The 17,205-nt window shown below is 38.2% G+C and overlaps 1 protein-coding gene across 4 annotated transcripts in view; it reads right to left on the bottom strand.

The window, feature by feature from the left end:
* Nucleotides 1-17,205, bottom strand: part of zgc:66433 (uncharacterized protein LOC321250 homolog) — a 188,262-nt gene that overhangs the window by 63,373 nt on the left and 107,684 nt on the right. The gene's annotated exons all lie outside the window — the stretch shown is intronic.

Below are 17,205 nucleotides of genomic sequence, written 5' to 3'. Positions count from 1 at the left end.
CTTAAAATGTTGCATCACTCCTGTTGCTAATACTATGGGCACAGCATGACTTTTTCAAAACTCCAGGGTTTTTTTAAAAAAGAACATTATTTGCTTACCATGTATAAAGTATTCTTAAACCTACAGGTTTGACTACTCATGTGAAGCTGAAAGCTGTAGGATGGTGGGACAGGTTACATTATTTGATATCATATCCCCTGCAAGTATCAACTTCCCAAAATTTGAAAAACATGAGATTAAGGAAGAGTTGTGCTTTAATCTTTGAAATGATCCTTTGTATTTCTACAGGAGTGAAAAGAGCACAGGAAGATATGAACTTCTAAAATACAATATACTGTAGCTTTCTAGGAAAAGCCATGACTAAAAACAGACACCTTCAGCAGCATGTGTTTCACTTGAATTGGGAAATCTGACAAAAATTTGCTAGAATGAGTTACGCTTTTTTGCTGTCAGCACTTAACTATAAAACCACATAATGCAAACAGATGTTTAGAACAATAAATAGTTCACACAGTAACATTTACTATGAGTTAAAGTGGGCATCAGCACAAGTCAGAATGCTAATCATCTAAAAACATCTAATGTCTGACTTACTATACAAAGCCAGTAGTACTAGGTTGTTGTACCGTGTTAGCCATTATGAATGTAGAGAAAGCCAAGCAAAATGACACCTTTTATTGGCTAACTAAGAAGATTACAATATGCAAGCTTTCGAGGCAACTCAGGCCCTTCTTCAGGCAGGGGCCTGAGTTGCCTCAACTTGCATATTGTAATCTTCTTAGTTAGCCAATAAAAGGTGTCATTTTGTTGGCTTTTCTATACAAAGCCATAAAATGGAAATTCTCAGACTACAGGTTTATAGGCTCCTGAAAAGATTCTTTAAGAGAAATACTAAAATTAATCAGTAAAACCTTGACTAATGAAGTGCTGCAAGCCCTATTCTTTATCCCTTATATACCATTATTATGGGAGGTATTTTCTGTAAAAAAGGAAATGAAAATTAAAATTATAAAATAAAAATGCAATCTCTCTTTTGCAAATTAATTTTCAATGTCAGCGCGCAAGAATGCTACAAAAAAGTAAAAGTAAAATGAAATAACAACATTTGCAAATTTATTTTTAAAGTCTACGTGTAAGAATGTTGCAAAAATTACAAGTAAAATGAGGTAACTGCATTTGCAATTTCACTTTCAGCCTGAAGAGCAATGAAGCTGTAAAAATGAAAAGTAAAATAAAATAAGCACTAGTGGTGCCAGCTGCCCATTGAATCTTCATTTTATACTTTGCATTTTCATTTTCATGTTCTCAACATGCAAATAGTGTGAGTCAATGGGCGGGGCTTTTCATCTCAATTTCCCACAATTCTTTGTCAATCGTAACTGTAGCCACTTCGATTGACACAATACCTTTCACTTTGACTGTGTCTGAGTCACAAAATATCACAAAAAACAAAAATACAAAGAATCCTGTTTTCACTTCAGTAAAAATAAACATAAGTTACGATGTAATAAAGGGTAATTTTTGACATTTTAAATAGTGTTATTTAATAGCACATTAATTACTTCAGAACTACAATCAATTATGTGAATTATGAGACAGTTTTGCTGTATAACTCACAGTACAGAGGTGAAAAGACCAAAATTACGCGAATGAAACACAGTTGCCATGATAAGTATTCTATCGATTGATGTAGCCAAATGTAGGACAAAGAACAAAGAATTTTGGGAAATCAACCCGCACTATTTGTATGTTGAGAGCTTGAAAATGTAAATGCAAAGTGAAAAATGAAAATTTAATGAGCAGCAGGTGGCACCAGTGTTTATTTGCATTTTACTTGTCATTTTTGCAGCTTTCTTCCACACAGACTTTGAAAATGAAATTGCAAAAAAGAGATTGCATTTTCATTTTAAAATTTTAATTTTCATTTCCTTTTTTGCAGAGAGTACCTCCCACTCTTGTCACTCCAATGTCTGTAGCATCTCCTTTATTTAGGAGTTTTTGTTTTTAGCATTTTAATAATCAAACCTAATCTCTTATTTTTTTAAAAACTATATAGGTTGCTGCAACCACATCCTTAACTAATCAATTGTGAATATTTAGATTATATACTAATCATATACTATCAATATACACTCACCAAACAAATTATTAAGAACACCTTTATACCTGTTTATTCATGCAATTATCTAATCAGCCAAACATGTGGCAACATTGCATAAAATCACGCAGATACAGGTCAAGATCTTCAGTTAATATTCACATGGGACACCTGAATGGGCCAAAATGCAATCTCAGTGATTTTGACCAAGGCATGATTGTTGGTACCAGACGGGCTGCTTTGATTATTTCTGTAAATGGTGATCTTCTGTGATTTTCACACACTACAATCTCTATAAACAAAAAACAACCGGTATGTGGGAGTTCTGCAAATGGAAACACCTTGCTTAGGAGAAAGGGCAGAGGAGAATCACCAGATTGGTTCAACCTGACAGAAAGGCCAAGTTAAATTAGAACACACAACGCATCAAACTTTGAGGCATCAGGTTCCACTCCTGTCAGCCAAGAACAAAAACATGAGGCTGTAGTGGACAGAGGCTCACCAAAATTGGACAGCTGAAGGCTAGAAAAATGTAGCCTGGTCTGATGAATCTCAAGTGCTGCCGAAGTATACAGATGGTAGAGTCAGAGTTTGGCCCACGCAGCATGACTCCAAATACCCAACCTGCCTTGAGTTAATAATACAGGCTTGTGGTGGTGGTGGTGTAATGGTGTAGGGAATGCTATCTTAGCACACTTTTAGCCCTTTAATACTGTCACACACGTGCGAGTAGGAGGCAGCTAAAGGGCCTGAGTAAGTGTAATGAAACATCTGACCAGGAGGTGGCGGAGTGCGCTGACTGCCTTTCTCAGTTCCCTACAGACCTTTCCCAGGAAATCCTGCAAGGTTCTGGCGCCTCAGAAGACGTCACTTCCGAAGCCGGCCCCTTTTGCTGACATGACTTCCGAAGCCGGCCCCTTTGCTGACATCGCTTCTGAAGCCGGCCCTTTTGCTGATGTCACTTCCGAAGCCGGCCCCTTTGCTGCCATCACTTCCGAAGCCGGCCCCTTTGCTGACATCACTTCTGGTTCCGGCCATTTTGATGACATCAGTTCCTCTCCAGGCCTTTAAAGACTCCATCTTGGGCTACTATAGCCAGTTCTAGTTTGGACTCTGTGAAATGCACTTGAGATTTATGATACAACAAACCCTTTGGCAGCTGGGAAAAACAATATTTGGGTGGCTGCCCCAAACCTTTATGATGTCTTTGGCATATTATTATTACAATGCCAATCAATTATCTCTTGAATGGTATGGCCTTTGCGTGTATTTTTCAAGTACTCCTTTAGCCACAGGACCCTGTGACATCATTCAGAAGCCTGTAGAAACAGAACTGACTGGAACTTATTGACGTGCAGTAAAAACCAGCAAATGTTACAATGAAATCTAATAATAAAAATTAATTGTGTACACACATTTTACAACACAACAGGACATGGAACCTAATAAAAAAATGAATGGCATTCAAGAGTACTGAACATCAACATCACTTTCATCTTTAACTTTCTATACCTTCGTGACTATCGACTTTAGCCACAGACCCCTAAATAACATCACAGGGTCCTGTGGCTAAAGACCCTTTTGGAAAATAAACTATGGAATACAGTTCCACAACATTAACTATAGTGTTAAAGGGATACACCACCCAAAATTTATATTTTTTATATGTTACTTACTTCATGTAACTTGTAATGTAAATTTGTCAGTAAATTTGTACTGTAAATTTGTCGGTAAATTTTAATCTCATGTTTTAATGCAGAACGAGAGAAAGCAGGACTCTTGGCCAAGGAATGAGGAAATGCAGGTCTTTAATTCAAAAACAGAGAATTATAGCAATTTGCCTTGCCTGTTTACATTTTGTGTTAATTATCCTCGAAGTAAGTATCAACGTTTTAGTAAAAAATGCACGTATTTTGCATGTTTTGAGCATACAACTGGATAACAGAAATATGCATTATGCGACATGGTTACAGACAGAATGTTTTTCATTTTTATCATGGACACTTTTTACATTTTTTGCCAGCAGACAGACCAGGGGCCTCATGTATAAACGGTGCATACGCACAAAAATGTTACGTAAGTCTGTTTCCACATGTATAAAACATAAACTTGGCGTAAAGCACATTTCCATGGTAGCTCATACCCTGATGTATGCAAGTTCTGCGCTCGGTTTTGTAACAATATAATGGTCCATGGAATGGCCAAACTATTCCAAATACCATAGCAGCTTTAGCGTTGTTACTTTCACTGCACCTTCTTTTTCTTTTTTTCAGCAGCTCCCGTTAGGGGTTGCCACAGCGGATCACCTTTTTCCATATTACTCTCACTGCACCACTTGGAGCAGCTGATTGGAAAGAGAATAACCGATATACAGCATCAAGCACACGCTGCCTCAGCCACGTTGCCTATTTGAACTATTTATTTGGTTTGTACAATGCTATATACTGTATCCCCTGCCGTTCTTTCTTATATTCTGTTAGTGCCTTGAGCATGGGAAAGGTGCTATATAAATAAAATGTACTATTATTATTATTATTATTATTATTATTATTATTATTACCGACCTCGCGGTTCAGAAACAGTTTCATCCCAAGAACTATAAACGCACTCAATCAGTCCATCAAGTGCTCCTTGTAGATCTGTTTGTTCTTATTAGTACAATCACCTCACTGAAAACTTGCACTACAGTTATAATATTGCACAACCTGAGCCACTTTATAAAGCGCGTATTTGCATATTATAACAATATCATTTTTAAGATGAAATGCAGCAAAATATGTTTACTACTTTTTACTACTTGGACATTAAATATTGTTCTTTATTGGTATGCTGCTACTGGAGAATGTGAATTTCCCCTTGGGATTAATAAAGTATCTATCTATCTATCTATCTATCTATCTATCTATCTATCTATCTATCTATCTATCTATCTATTATATTATACAGATAAAACAATTTAAATAATCTATATTGTTAATAATTAAACATGTGAGGACACAATGTCATTGCGTAGCAAGGATCTGGCGCTCACTTGACGGATTGTTCCTGCCTCGCACTGTATGCTTGCTGCGACTGGTGTGACACTGGAGGGATAAAATAATTAAACTTGTACTAGGAAGATATTTCAATGTTCCTTAAAAGTTTTGAAGAATCTGCGTTCTAAGCTTACAGATGGCTTAACGTCTATTACAGAGCTGATTGTGTGGCGATTGGGTATTTGGAGAAAGAAAAGTAAGGACAGGAATTGGGGGTTAGTACGTTTGAAATAGACAGTACTGCTACAATAAAGTATTTCATCGAAGGTCGCGCACAATCACTGCGCCACTGTATCCCATGTGTAATAACATGTTTTAACTCCTATCATCATGAAAATTGGATCAAGTATACATCTCAGCATTTTAATTATTCAGAGTGCTGTAATAATGTGAATGCAATGGATTCTGTGTCCTGTCAGAGGAAGAGAAAGCCCAGAAGCAAGAAGTGATTCACACACATAGAGCATACAGTAATCCCTCCTCGATCGCGGGGGTTGCGTTCCAGACCCCCAATAGGTGAAAATCCGCAAAGTAGAAACCATATGTTTGTATGGTTATTTTTATATATTTTAAGCCCTTATAAACTCTCCCACACTGTTAACATGATTAGAGCCCTCTAGACATGAAATAACACCCTTTAGTCAAAAGTTTAAACTGTGCTCCATGACAAGACTGAGATGGCAGTTCTTTCTCACAATTAAAAGAATGCAAACATATCTTCTCTTCAAAGGAATGCCGTCAGGAGCAGAAAATGTCAGAGAGAGCGCTCGCTAAGAAAAGCAAACAATCAAAAAATCAATACGTGCTTTTAAGTATGCAGAAGCACCGCGATAAAGTGGCATTTTGTAGAGGAGCGTCCGTATCTTCTAGGCAAATAGCCCCTCTGCTCACACACCCTCCGTCAGGCAGAGAAAGTGAGAGAGATAGAGAAAAGCAAACAATCAAGCACCGCGCGGAAAGCATATCTTATATCATTGAGGAGTTTTAGTTAATATGTAATACATGCTCTGATTGGGTAGCTTCTAAGCCATCCGCCAATAGTGTCCCTTGTATGAAATCAACTGGGCAAATAAACTGAGGAAGCATGTACCATAAATTAAAAGACCCATTGTCCACAGAAAGCCGCGAAACAGCAAAAAATCCGTGATATATATTTAGATGTGCTTACATTTAAAATCCGCGATAGAGTGAAGCCACAAAAGTCGAAGCGCGATATAGCGAGGGATTACTGTATACTGTAGAAGATCAAATAAAAAACAAAGCATTTAACATGCTACTTTAGTTACGATGGGATTTGAGAAACTCGTAAATTAAACGATTTTAAGATGAAGTTTATGATGTTCTACTTTAATGACAAAATAAACTTTGTGATTTAAGTGAAAATTTCGAAATTAAAGTTGACATTTCATGCTTTTTTTCCCGCTGTGTGCCTATTTTCTTTTCTCTGTACCCTAATAAGCTTTCATATGACACTTAGACAGTGGGCTACAGCTTGCCTTTTCACAGCGACTTTGATACCTGACAACTTCTTTTTTATTTCGGGCACTTTGCGACTTTGTGAACTTGAGCTTTCCAGTTTCTCCGACACTCTATGTCACTCAATCAACTTCCTTTTGTTGTTTATATCACTGTTTAAACCAACAAATAGTACGTTTTTCTTTGCCTCCACTTGGTATTTGCTGAACTTCGTCTGCTTCCCCCCATGCTTTTGCCATTGCCTTTTCACAGAACGTTGAGCTTAAGGGCTATTTATATTAATTTGCATATTCAAAGAGGTGTAATTCTGAGAGGTGTTGGGACGGGATAGCAGGCGCGTGCACGTGCGTTAATTTTCACGCTGACCGGGATTTATGGAGCGGAAGAACATGGAAGTTGGCTTTCGCACAAATTTATGCATCTGGATTTTTTTGTGCGTAAGCACATTTCCAGTTTTGTCCGTATGCCATGTTATAGTCATGCCCTATGTGAATTCTATGCACAACGTTATGCATGAGGCCCCAGGTCACCATTATGTTCCCTTGTATTATAAATTGTTTTCTCTCATTTTGCATGAAAACATGAGTTTATTTTTTTTCTTTGCCACGACTGCAAAGTACATGGGGTAAGTAACATATAAAAACATTTTTCTGTGGAGCATTTCTTTACCACTGATTTTATTTTGATGTTATTAAATGCAATAATTTTACTTAAAAATGAAGCTATTTTATATCTATCCATCCATCCATTATCCAACCCTTTATATCCTAACTACAGGGTCACAGGGGTCTGCTGGAGCCAAACCCAGCCAACACAGGGCGCAAGGCAGGAAACAAACCCCAGGCAGGGCACCAGCCCACTTTATACTTTATATCTAAATAACTGCAAATCAATAAACATGAGCATATTTTTACAAGCACACAAAGGTACTTGTACCCTCATTCAACACAAACTAGGGGTCAGCAGATTGAATGTTTAAACTAATACCGAGTTCAGCTACAGTTTTCCATCACCTTGGGTTAGACAATACAGGTCAAGAATATGGATGGATAAACAGAATTAATGTCTCCCAAGCACCTGCTTTTCTATCATATTGCTAGGTAACTGGTATTATGTGTGGTTCTACAGTTCTCCTGCACTGTCTTACTGTGTATAAGTCTCCCTCCTCATACAGTGTTTGTATTTAGACCTTCATGCCCTATGTGAACCACATCACATACTCTTTTATTTTCATTCACTTTAACAGTTCTTTGAAGCATTTTGCATTGTGCTTTATTAATGTGCGCACTCCTTCAACCCACAAAAATACACCTCTCTTTCTCGTTCGCTGCACCAGGCAGCTTTTATCTTGCTGACAGCCTTCTTTCATATAATTCTGTTTAGCTTTACTATTATACACACTAGCTTTTATCCTTCAAATCAAATTTAATTCCTTCTAAACATACTGAAGTTTTGCCCTTACATTGCCCATCTGTCATCAGCATCTCAGCCTGCATCATCTAGCCCAAGCCTTTTATTATTCAAATTTCACACTTTATTATTTGCATGTTTCAACCGTGCCATCTTATTTGGTCCCAGATTTAAACTCCTGATTCTCAGATATAAAATCATAACTGGTTTATCTGCCTTTACCTTATAAAACCTATTATTGTTACTATTATACTCCTTTGTGATCTCAAGATTCAGGCCTCCTTAATATTCCAAGAATAAACAAAACTAGTAGAAGGGAGAGCCTTTAGCTGTGGGGCACTTGTGCTCTTGAAAAATCTGCCTAATGATATTAGAGAAGTATCATCTGTCTCAGCATTAAAATCAAAGCAGAAAACTCATTATTTTAGATCAGCATACTTTTGCTGGTGCTGCTGCTAAGGTTTTTCATAATATAGCTGAAATACACAGCGTTGCCTGGGAGGAAAATAAAGTGTTTTTTTTTAATTGTTTGAGAAAAATATAATAAAAAAAAAAACACAACTTAAAAAATAAAAATAAATAAACAAACAATGATGACTCACTAATGTGCTTGTCTTGTGGTCTTGTACGTATGTTATCATCCAGTTGATGCTCGGAACCAGCCAACTATATTTAATTTCAAAAGCAACAGGGGTGCCATGGTGCCCAAACATAAAGAATGCTGGCAGTCACCTCCAGTTTGCCCTCTGGTGCTCGTTCTGAGTGGATAACATGCATACAAGACAGCAAGATCACACCCTACTCAGAAGGGGGTGGGTTAGGGTTGATTTCACCCTACACTATTTTTAGTCGACCATTAAGAAACATCTGTACCAAGTTTCATGAAAATCACTCCAGCCATTCGGAAGTGATTCTGGAACATAAATATATACATACTGTGAACTTGGACCTGGACAGAGACAGACGGACAACATAGTTCCACCCAACACGTTTATTTACAAGTTATTTACAAAAAAGTTACGTGCACTCACAACCCCAGTGCCTCCAGCACCGATTCCCCCAAGTCCAGGCCTCACAGTCCTGTGCCTCTCTTTCTCCTGGCCCCTTTTATAGGAACCCGGATGGGCTCCAGCTGCTTCCCGGCAATCTCCCGCGGACACACCCCCGTGTGGCGGAAGTGCTGGCTGCGCACCCGGAAGCCGTCCAGGTGTCCCCTATCGTCTTCCCCCCGGCACTTCCTGGTGTGGCAGAAGTGCCAGGCTCCTGGGATAATAAGGCACTGGGGCGCCGCCTAGCGGTGGCCACGGGCCCCTACAGGGCTGGGCTTCCAAGCCCTTTATCCGAGGCCCCCAACATAACCAGGACGGACGCCCCCTCGCGGTCTGGAGGAGGCACAAGCCCTCCTCTCGTCCTCCTGGGCGTCCCGGCCAGGGGACCACAATACATACACACATACATTGACTTTTATATATATATAGCCATCCATCCATTATTCAACCCACTATATCCTAACTATAGGGTCACGGGGTATATATATATATATATATAGATTCCCATATATTGCTTTTTAATTATTTGTAATAATTTAATTAAATTGTAATGATGTCTTTTATCTGAACGAAAGTGTTATTTGTCTACTCGATCCTTTTCAAAATGTGGCCCACCAACAACAGTTACAATATGAACTTGAAAGCTATTCTGTCAATAATTTATATATGTTTTTGTATACTGTATACTTTTTGTTGCTTCTCTGTATATATTACATTATGCATTCTGTGTATGATGCATTGCATTTTTAATTAGTATTTATAATTACTGTATAATATGCTGGGCTAATAACGGCACTGCGCTTAAATCAATGAACTACATTGGAATACTGTAGAACTGAATAATGGTAACTTTTAATAATTTAGATGTGTAGGGAAAAAAGTCACAAGAAATGCAAAATGACTCTTTTTATAGAAATGTTATTGATTCCAACTAAAACACCAGCACAAAAGATCCATCTCTCAGATTCATTTATTTAGACGCAACCTAAGGACCTTGATAATAGCTGGCCCAGGAATGCCTGGATAAATGTTTATTCTGAGTGGGATGATTGGCACAAATCTTTGACTGAATCAAGCATATCAGGAAAGTTTTGAGGAGCCATTATGTCCAACATTATGTCCAACATACCTTTTGGATTCTAATTCATCTATAACAACAAAAATTATATTTAGTAGAGATAGGAAGGTCATCAAGGTACTACTTATAATCAATCTTCTAAGCAACCACACCATTTATTTTTCAATGTTTGGATAAGTAACTATTATATAACAATTCAGTAAAATATTTTCTCATCTAGCAGAATCTTGATTTATTCCCTTCAGATTGTAAACACTGCTGCCAGAGAAAAATTCCTCTCATATCGGCGGTCCTGGAATATGTTTAGTAACCCAATCCTGAACTTTTGCTTGTGCCATTATCTCTGTTTTATAGCGAGAACAGAACTGTGCACAGTATTCCAGGAGTGCTCTCCCAAGTAATTATGCTGTTTATGCATTTATTCCACTTAGTGTACTATAGTATCTAATACCCCAACAACCATTTGAATTACTTCAGTAAACGGTCTGGTTGTGAATAAGGATGACTTTACTAGGAGTTTCAAGGCTTTTTCAGAATGTCCATATCTCCATTGAGAATAAAGCTATATTTACTGAAAGTGAACTTAATTTATCATACGTGAAACTTTTTGATTTTGCAAACCAGTATACAATACATTTAGTAATGACTATATATTCAGCCATATTGTCAACTTTTTACATTTTAGTATGTAAGATTACTAAATTATTTTGTACACAATGTGTATTTAAATCACTATTACACATTAAAAGGATTAATGACTTCAGCACCTCTGATGTCACTTTTTTATGTTTCATTGATTTTTTCAATCATTTGCATTTTTCCTACAAAATGCTAATTTCTGAAGTACTCTGAAATGACTTGCCACCGTGTTATTAGCACACCTTTATCAGCATTAGACTTTCAAATAAATGTTTATGAAATGTTAATAATTAAAAACAGACAGATAAAGACCTACTTTTTGCCTGCCCAAGTGTTTCATATCCATATTCTTATATACGGAGCAACAGTGGCAGGTCCTCCCTGTGTGGAGTTTGCATGTTCTACCTGTGTCTGTGTGGGATTCCTCCAGGTACCCCAGCTTCCTCCTACTGCCCAAAGACATGCAGGATTAGTGAATTGCTGACACTAAATCAGCCACAAGTGGGAGATGTTGTGTTATTGTGTGTGTTTGCCTTGCAATGGACTAGTGTAATGTCCAGGGTTTCTTTCTCCCTTGCACCATATGCCTTCTGGGATAGATTTTAGTCCCCCTAACCCCACAACCCTGGTCTGGATTAAGTGGGTTAAAAAGTAATATGAAATAACATTTTTTCTATACTCAAATAAAGTAGGAGGAAACAGAAGAAGTTTTCTAGAAGTGCAATTGGGCAGAAAGTTCACTTCTACATAACACACCTCTATTTGAAATCGATCCACAAGTCTTTCCATTCATTTTCACACATACCCTATCCAGTTTTAGGGTCACAGAAAGCTGGACCCAGCCCTGGAGTCACTCACTTGCACCAGGACACTTTTACGACACACATTACAGGTGTAAAACAAGAGCACCCAACCCACCCAAACAAGGGGAAAATAGTCAGGCTCCACATACAGTAGGCCATTTACGGGAGCTATAAGACAACACGGCTAAACTTTGCATCAGCCTGCTGTTTAACAAGCCAAAACAGAAAAGGCAAGAGCCAATTACTATTTTATTTAGACACAGACATTCTGTGAGTCAGCACTAAGCTGCCCGATAGTGTCATCAGAGGATTTCGCCTGCCCAGTGCAACCCCCAGACATCAGCTTCCATGGCCTATAAACTAAGCAACATAGGTGGAGGACCAAGTGATGCAGACACAGGCAATCTGGAAGAAAATCAGAATATATTATATTAAAGTCTGTATGCAACCCCAAAAAAAGTAAAAATGCACATTCACAACAAAAGATTGCAAGTAAAGCAAACAAAAAAGGTATCTAAAGGCTACGGTGAAAGACAAAATCTAAGAGACAAGGAAAAGCACTGTATTCTAAATACAACAGTGAACATGGCAAAAGGCTTTTTCCAGGTAAACGTGAGTAAAAATAGGAAGCACACCTCCATCTTGCCCCTAATACCAATGGGAGGCAAAAAAATGGCTTAGGGACAGAGTCAACCCAAAGTCAACAGTGACATTTTGCTGGTGAAAGGTAATGAATTTGCTTTTCAGTACTGTGCACTGTGTAATTTTGGTTGAATCAATAGGGGATTGTAAAAATGATATTGCTTTTATTTTATTATTATTTGTTATTTTTCTGATTTTTTCAGGGACATCATTTTGTCCCCAGCTTAACCATTTATTGTTTCACCAGCTGCATTACCTATCTATGATGGGTTGAAATTTAAGTAATAAATGTAGACCTCAGTGCTAACATTTGCAGTGCACCAGGCATACCTCTGTTATAAGCCATTTGGTATGGGATTCTTAAAAGCAGGGATAATGTTTGTGATGCACCATGTTTTGGAATTACAGGAACAAAGAAACTGGATGAACACAATCTTAACTTAACCTTTTATTAAGGTCGATGGTTACCATCATTTTGTAGCACTCTTCCTAATATTTTAGTGATGTCATTTAATCCCTGTTTTAATCACCATATTTATTTCCTCATTAGTTCTGCCATTTTGTGTGTTTATTTCTTATGAGAAGCCTCATTTTGTGTAGTTGCTTTCATAGATGCCACCCGGTCAAGGTGGTGCTAGGTGGTTGCTAAACAGATGATGTATGTGCAATGTACGGCTGTTATCTATGACTATAAAATGCTAAGGGTTATCTGTCTGTCACGCAAAAACTATAATCCCCCGGGTCTTGGACCTTGACCTTGGTCTTAATCGACAGTTTAAGCATTGATACATGTAACACAACCCATGAACTGGACATGCAGGCTGCCTCGGCCACATAATGACTTCGGGTCCTTCTTGATGTGGTGACATGCTAATGGCCGACAGGAGAAAAATCAGGCATGCATGCCTGCGCCATAACTTACAGGAAAACAACGCTGGCAACATCTCCTGACAGTGAGGCACACTGCACAGACCAATCAGATGCCTGTCAACTACTCACTGATATGCCACAGAAAACAATACAATATGGAGTCTCAGCTCAATGTCAAGCCAACAGTGGGAGTCAATTAACTGGCAATGAATGAGAAACAATGAAACAGCGGTTCACTGCCACAAATACCACAGTTAGCTTGAATATAGAGCCATTACACCATGGCACACACTGTAGAACAAGAAGAAAGGCATCAGCATCTGCTCAACATCAATTGTGACATACACAATGCAAGCGCTGACGAAGAACTACAATTAACACACTATAAGTTCCTCAAGACATGAAACTACACCACACACGCAGCATCAACTGCATTTCAAACAGGATACAGAATGTAAAAACAAGAACAGCAACAACAACAACATTTATTTATATAGCACATTTTCATACAAACAGTAGCTCAAAGTGCTTTACATAATAAAGAATAGAAAAATAAAAGACACAATAAGAAAATAAAATAAGTCAACATTAATTAACATAGAATAAGAGTAAGGTTCAATGGCCAGGGTGGACAGAAAAAACAAACAAAAAAAAAAACTCCAAACGGCTGGAGAAAAAAATAAAATATGTAGGGATTCCAGACCATTAGACTGCCCAGTCCGCTCTGGGCAAAAAAGAGACATGCATGCTGACAAACAAGCAATACTTAGGACCACAAAAGAAAGACATACGCGAGCAAAGAATTGGAGGTGCAGGCTACCTCAACCACATAAATTGGGCTTTGGGTCCTTTACAAGTCATACACTCTGAACGCTAAACACAGTCATACACACCATTAAGGCACACAAAAGGTGGCCACACTCTCACTGAAGTGACCTGGGTTGTTGTGCTTCAAAAGATGTGCATGTGTCACCTCTCTTTGAGGACCGGAGGTTATAGAGTGTTCCACAGTATTTTCAAAGAAGGCCGAGTACAACAAACAGAATTCAACCTACGTAGCAATGTAAAGGAAAGACTTCATACTAGAAAAAGTATATCAAATATACTAATAAATTTCTGTTGTTTTGTTTTTGACTTCGATTATAGTGCTATCCCTTAAACTTGACTATCAAGCTCTTGTCTCGCCGTATTTTGACCTTGCCTATTTTAATGTACTCTTTTGCAATCTGACACTTTTGTCAGATTAAATGAAAGTGTCCATCAGGATTTACAGAGAAAAATCCCTAAAACAGTGGTACTCTTAGATCAAATGAAGGATATGTATACAGAATATCACCCAGAAAGGAAGTATGAGTGGTATTTGGGATATACGGTATGAGGCACATTGCTCCCATCTCTTTAGTTTACATCTGTTCTTCTGATGAGGACATGGCATATCAGAGCCACACCACACTATAAGTAAATGCATGACTTCAGATAGTACAAGTTACGGATCCTTCATGATGACCTGGCTGCCTCTAAGCTGTTATTCCTCCAGTAAACAGCTTTAGGTTGCAATCCATCACTGAAGGCAGTCAGTGTAATAAAGACTGACTGATGAAAGCAGTAAACCCCAAGGAAGGTTGACAAAAGGAATCAATTATAAACATTAGTGTAAGATACAAGTGAATTTGTTGGCCTAGTTTTTATATGCATATTTTACCAATTGCACTATAAATTGATTTATGATTATTCTCTCCTGTTAAATGAATATGGAATTAGCTGATAATACATGGTGATCAAACTAGAATTACAAAAAAATAAAGTCCCTATGATAAATGAAAAGAATTACTGAAACCTGCAACATTAGACTCAGCCAGCCACTGTCCAACCTCCTATATCCTAACACAGGGTCACAGGGGTCTGTTGGAACCAATCCCAGCCAGCACAGGGTGCAAGGCAGGAACAAACCCTGGGCAGGGCGCCAGCCCACTGTAGGGCACACACACACCAAGCACACCCTAGGGAAAATTTAGGATCACCAATGCACCTAACCTGCATGTCTTTGGACTGTGGGAAGAAATCGGAGAAACTGGAGGAAACCCACGTAGACACGGGGAGAACATGCAAACTCCACGCAGGGAGGACCCGGGAAGTGGGGCAGCAGCGCTACCACTGTGCAACCGTGCCGCCCTGCAACATTAGATTTGTTGAGTAACCTGCACAGGACTGTTTCTGAAATCTCCCTATAAATAGTGCTTTTATATAGAAAACTCTAGATACAGTAGGTAGAAATGGCAGCCTGAAAAGGAAATTAAAGAACAGGTTTCATATTATAACCTTAGACTTTACATTATGCAGAAGGGGGAAAAAAAATGAAATAATAACGCACCCCAAGCCCTCTGCCAAAACTAAGCTTACAGTATGCTAGCTTAAATTGTGCTCTTATTACAGTAACAGTAACAGGCAGGATGAAAGTTTCGTATTTCCAGTCACCTGGTGCACAGGAGGTGTGGAGGTACATAAAGAAGCAGGACATCGTATAATCCAGGAATCAGTGGCATCCCAGCTGAACTTGAACTTTTATAAGGCCAAAGGGAGTAATGAAAAGTAAAAATGATCATTTTCAGCAGCAACCTAGTAATTGGGATTGATAGACAATCGTTAGCTCTGCCATGTACGTATATCACAATGTCTAAATGTGACTCAAAGATTAAAAACTCTGGAAAAATAAAAATAGTCTGTATTTGCTGAGTTTGTGATAAGCCCCTGGAAAGCAGCCAGATTTGGTAAAAGCTTACGGGAATTCCGTTTACATTCAGGGTTGTAATTGTAAGCTTAGGATATACTGTATTATAATTTCCAGTATTTGTATAAGATAATCCTTTCATGATTGCCACATCAGGTAGATGACCCTGTAGCACATGAATGTAGTTAAATCTCATGTTTTATAGCTCATATAGTGCTTTCATTTTAGTTCATAAAGAGTCCGCAGTGCTTACATCTGACAGCCTGCCATCAAATAGCTGCAGCTCTGGGGCTCTAAATGCACACAGCTGCACAGTACATATACAGTATACCTATTATATTACTTTATTTTTTTCTTACAATAATGTTTATCCAGCCACTTTCTGTTTGCTCATTGGATTTTTGATTACTCTTTCACAGCATGTCAGAGCCTATCCAGATAGTAATGTTCCTAGTAGGACTGAGAAACACAAACTATCTACCTGTCACTCACTAATAAGACTAATGAGACACAATCACAAGGAAATACACGTCTGTGGAATCTGGAAGAAAAAGCCTTGTGGACATGGAATGAACTTGCAAACTGCACTGATACTGACTTGACCAAGATTTCAAATCGAAAGTCCTGGAGATTGCCACTGCAACACTAAATTGCCCAGGCAAACAATACAGTTTTAGAAATCTACATTCATAAAAATGTATACAAAACATATTATGGAACAGCTGTTTCAAATACAAGAACACTTGAATTTCTAAACTCTTCTCTTCTCATTATGGCATGGCTCACATAAATACAATAAATCAAACTATTTATAGTTAGGAAAAATTCTAAACTTGTAGATCTGCTGCACATGAAAACATTTTGTATCAGTTTGTCCATGAGGCATGTAGAGGCCATTCTGTACAGATCCTGAACCCAATAAAAAGTCAAGTAGGTCAAAGTATAAAAAGAAAGGACATTTATTACAAGAATAATTAAACATAAACATGAGATAGGAGAAATAATACACAAAATAGATTATCAAAATAACAAACTAATATGCTTTTCTGGGTCTATCTAAACAAGGGTTTTAGCAGAGACTAACTACAGATTGCCTGGCTCTCTAACCCACCATAATTAATCTCCTCTCCCTGACTCCTCTGTCTCTTCTTTTGACACTGGCCTCCCTTCTTCCCATCAGATGACCGCTTGTATATTTCCTGCATTCTGATGTCACACTCATGAAACTGGGTACTGAAAAGGGTTTTTAAGGGGTAGACTTTGAGAGCAAGTTTAGTACCAGGAATGACACAAGGAACTCCTGAGGCTATCCTATAACTCCTGAATTATCTCTACACGGCTCATTTGAAGGCTCCCATTTTTTAAAGTGAGAAGCAA

The sequence above is a fragment of the Polypterus senegalus genome, chromosome 10, assembly GCF_016835505.1.
Source record: "Polypterus senegalus isolate Bchr_013 chromosome 10, ASM1683550v1, whole genome shotgun sequence".
Lineage (NCBI taxonomy): Eukaryota > Metazoa > Chordata > Cladistia > Polypteriformes > Polypteridae > Polypterus > Polypterus senegalus.
Note: the sequence above shows the minus strand (reverse complement) of the source record. Positions and strands in the feature narration are given on the sequence as shown.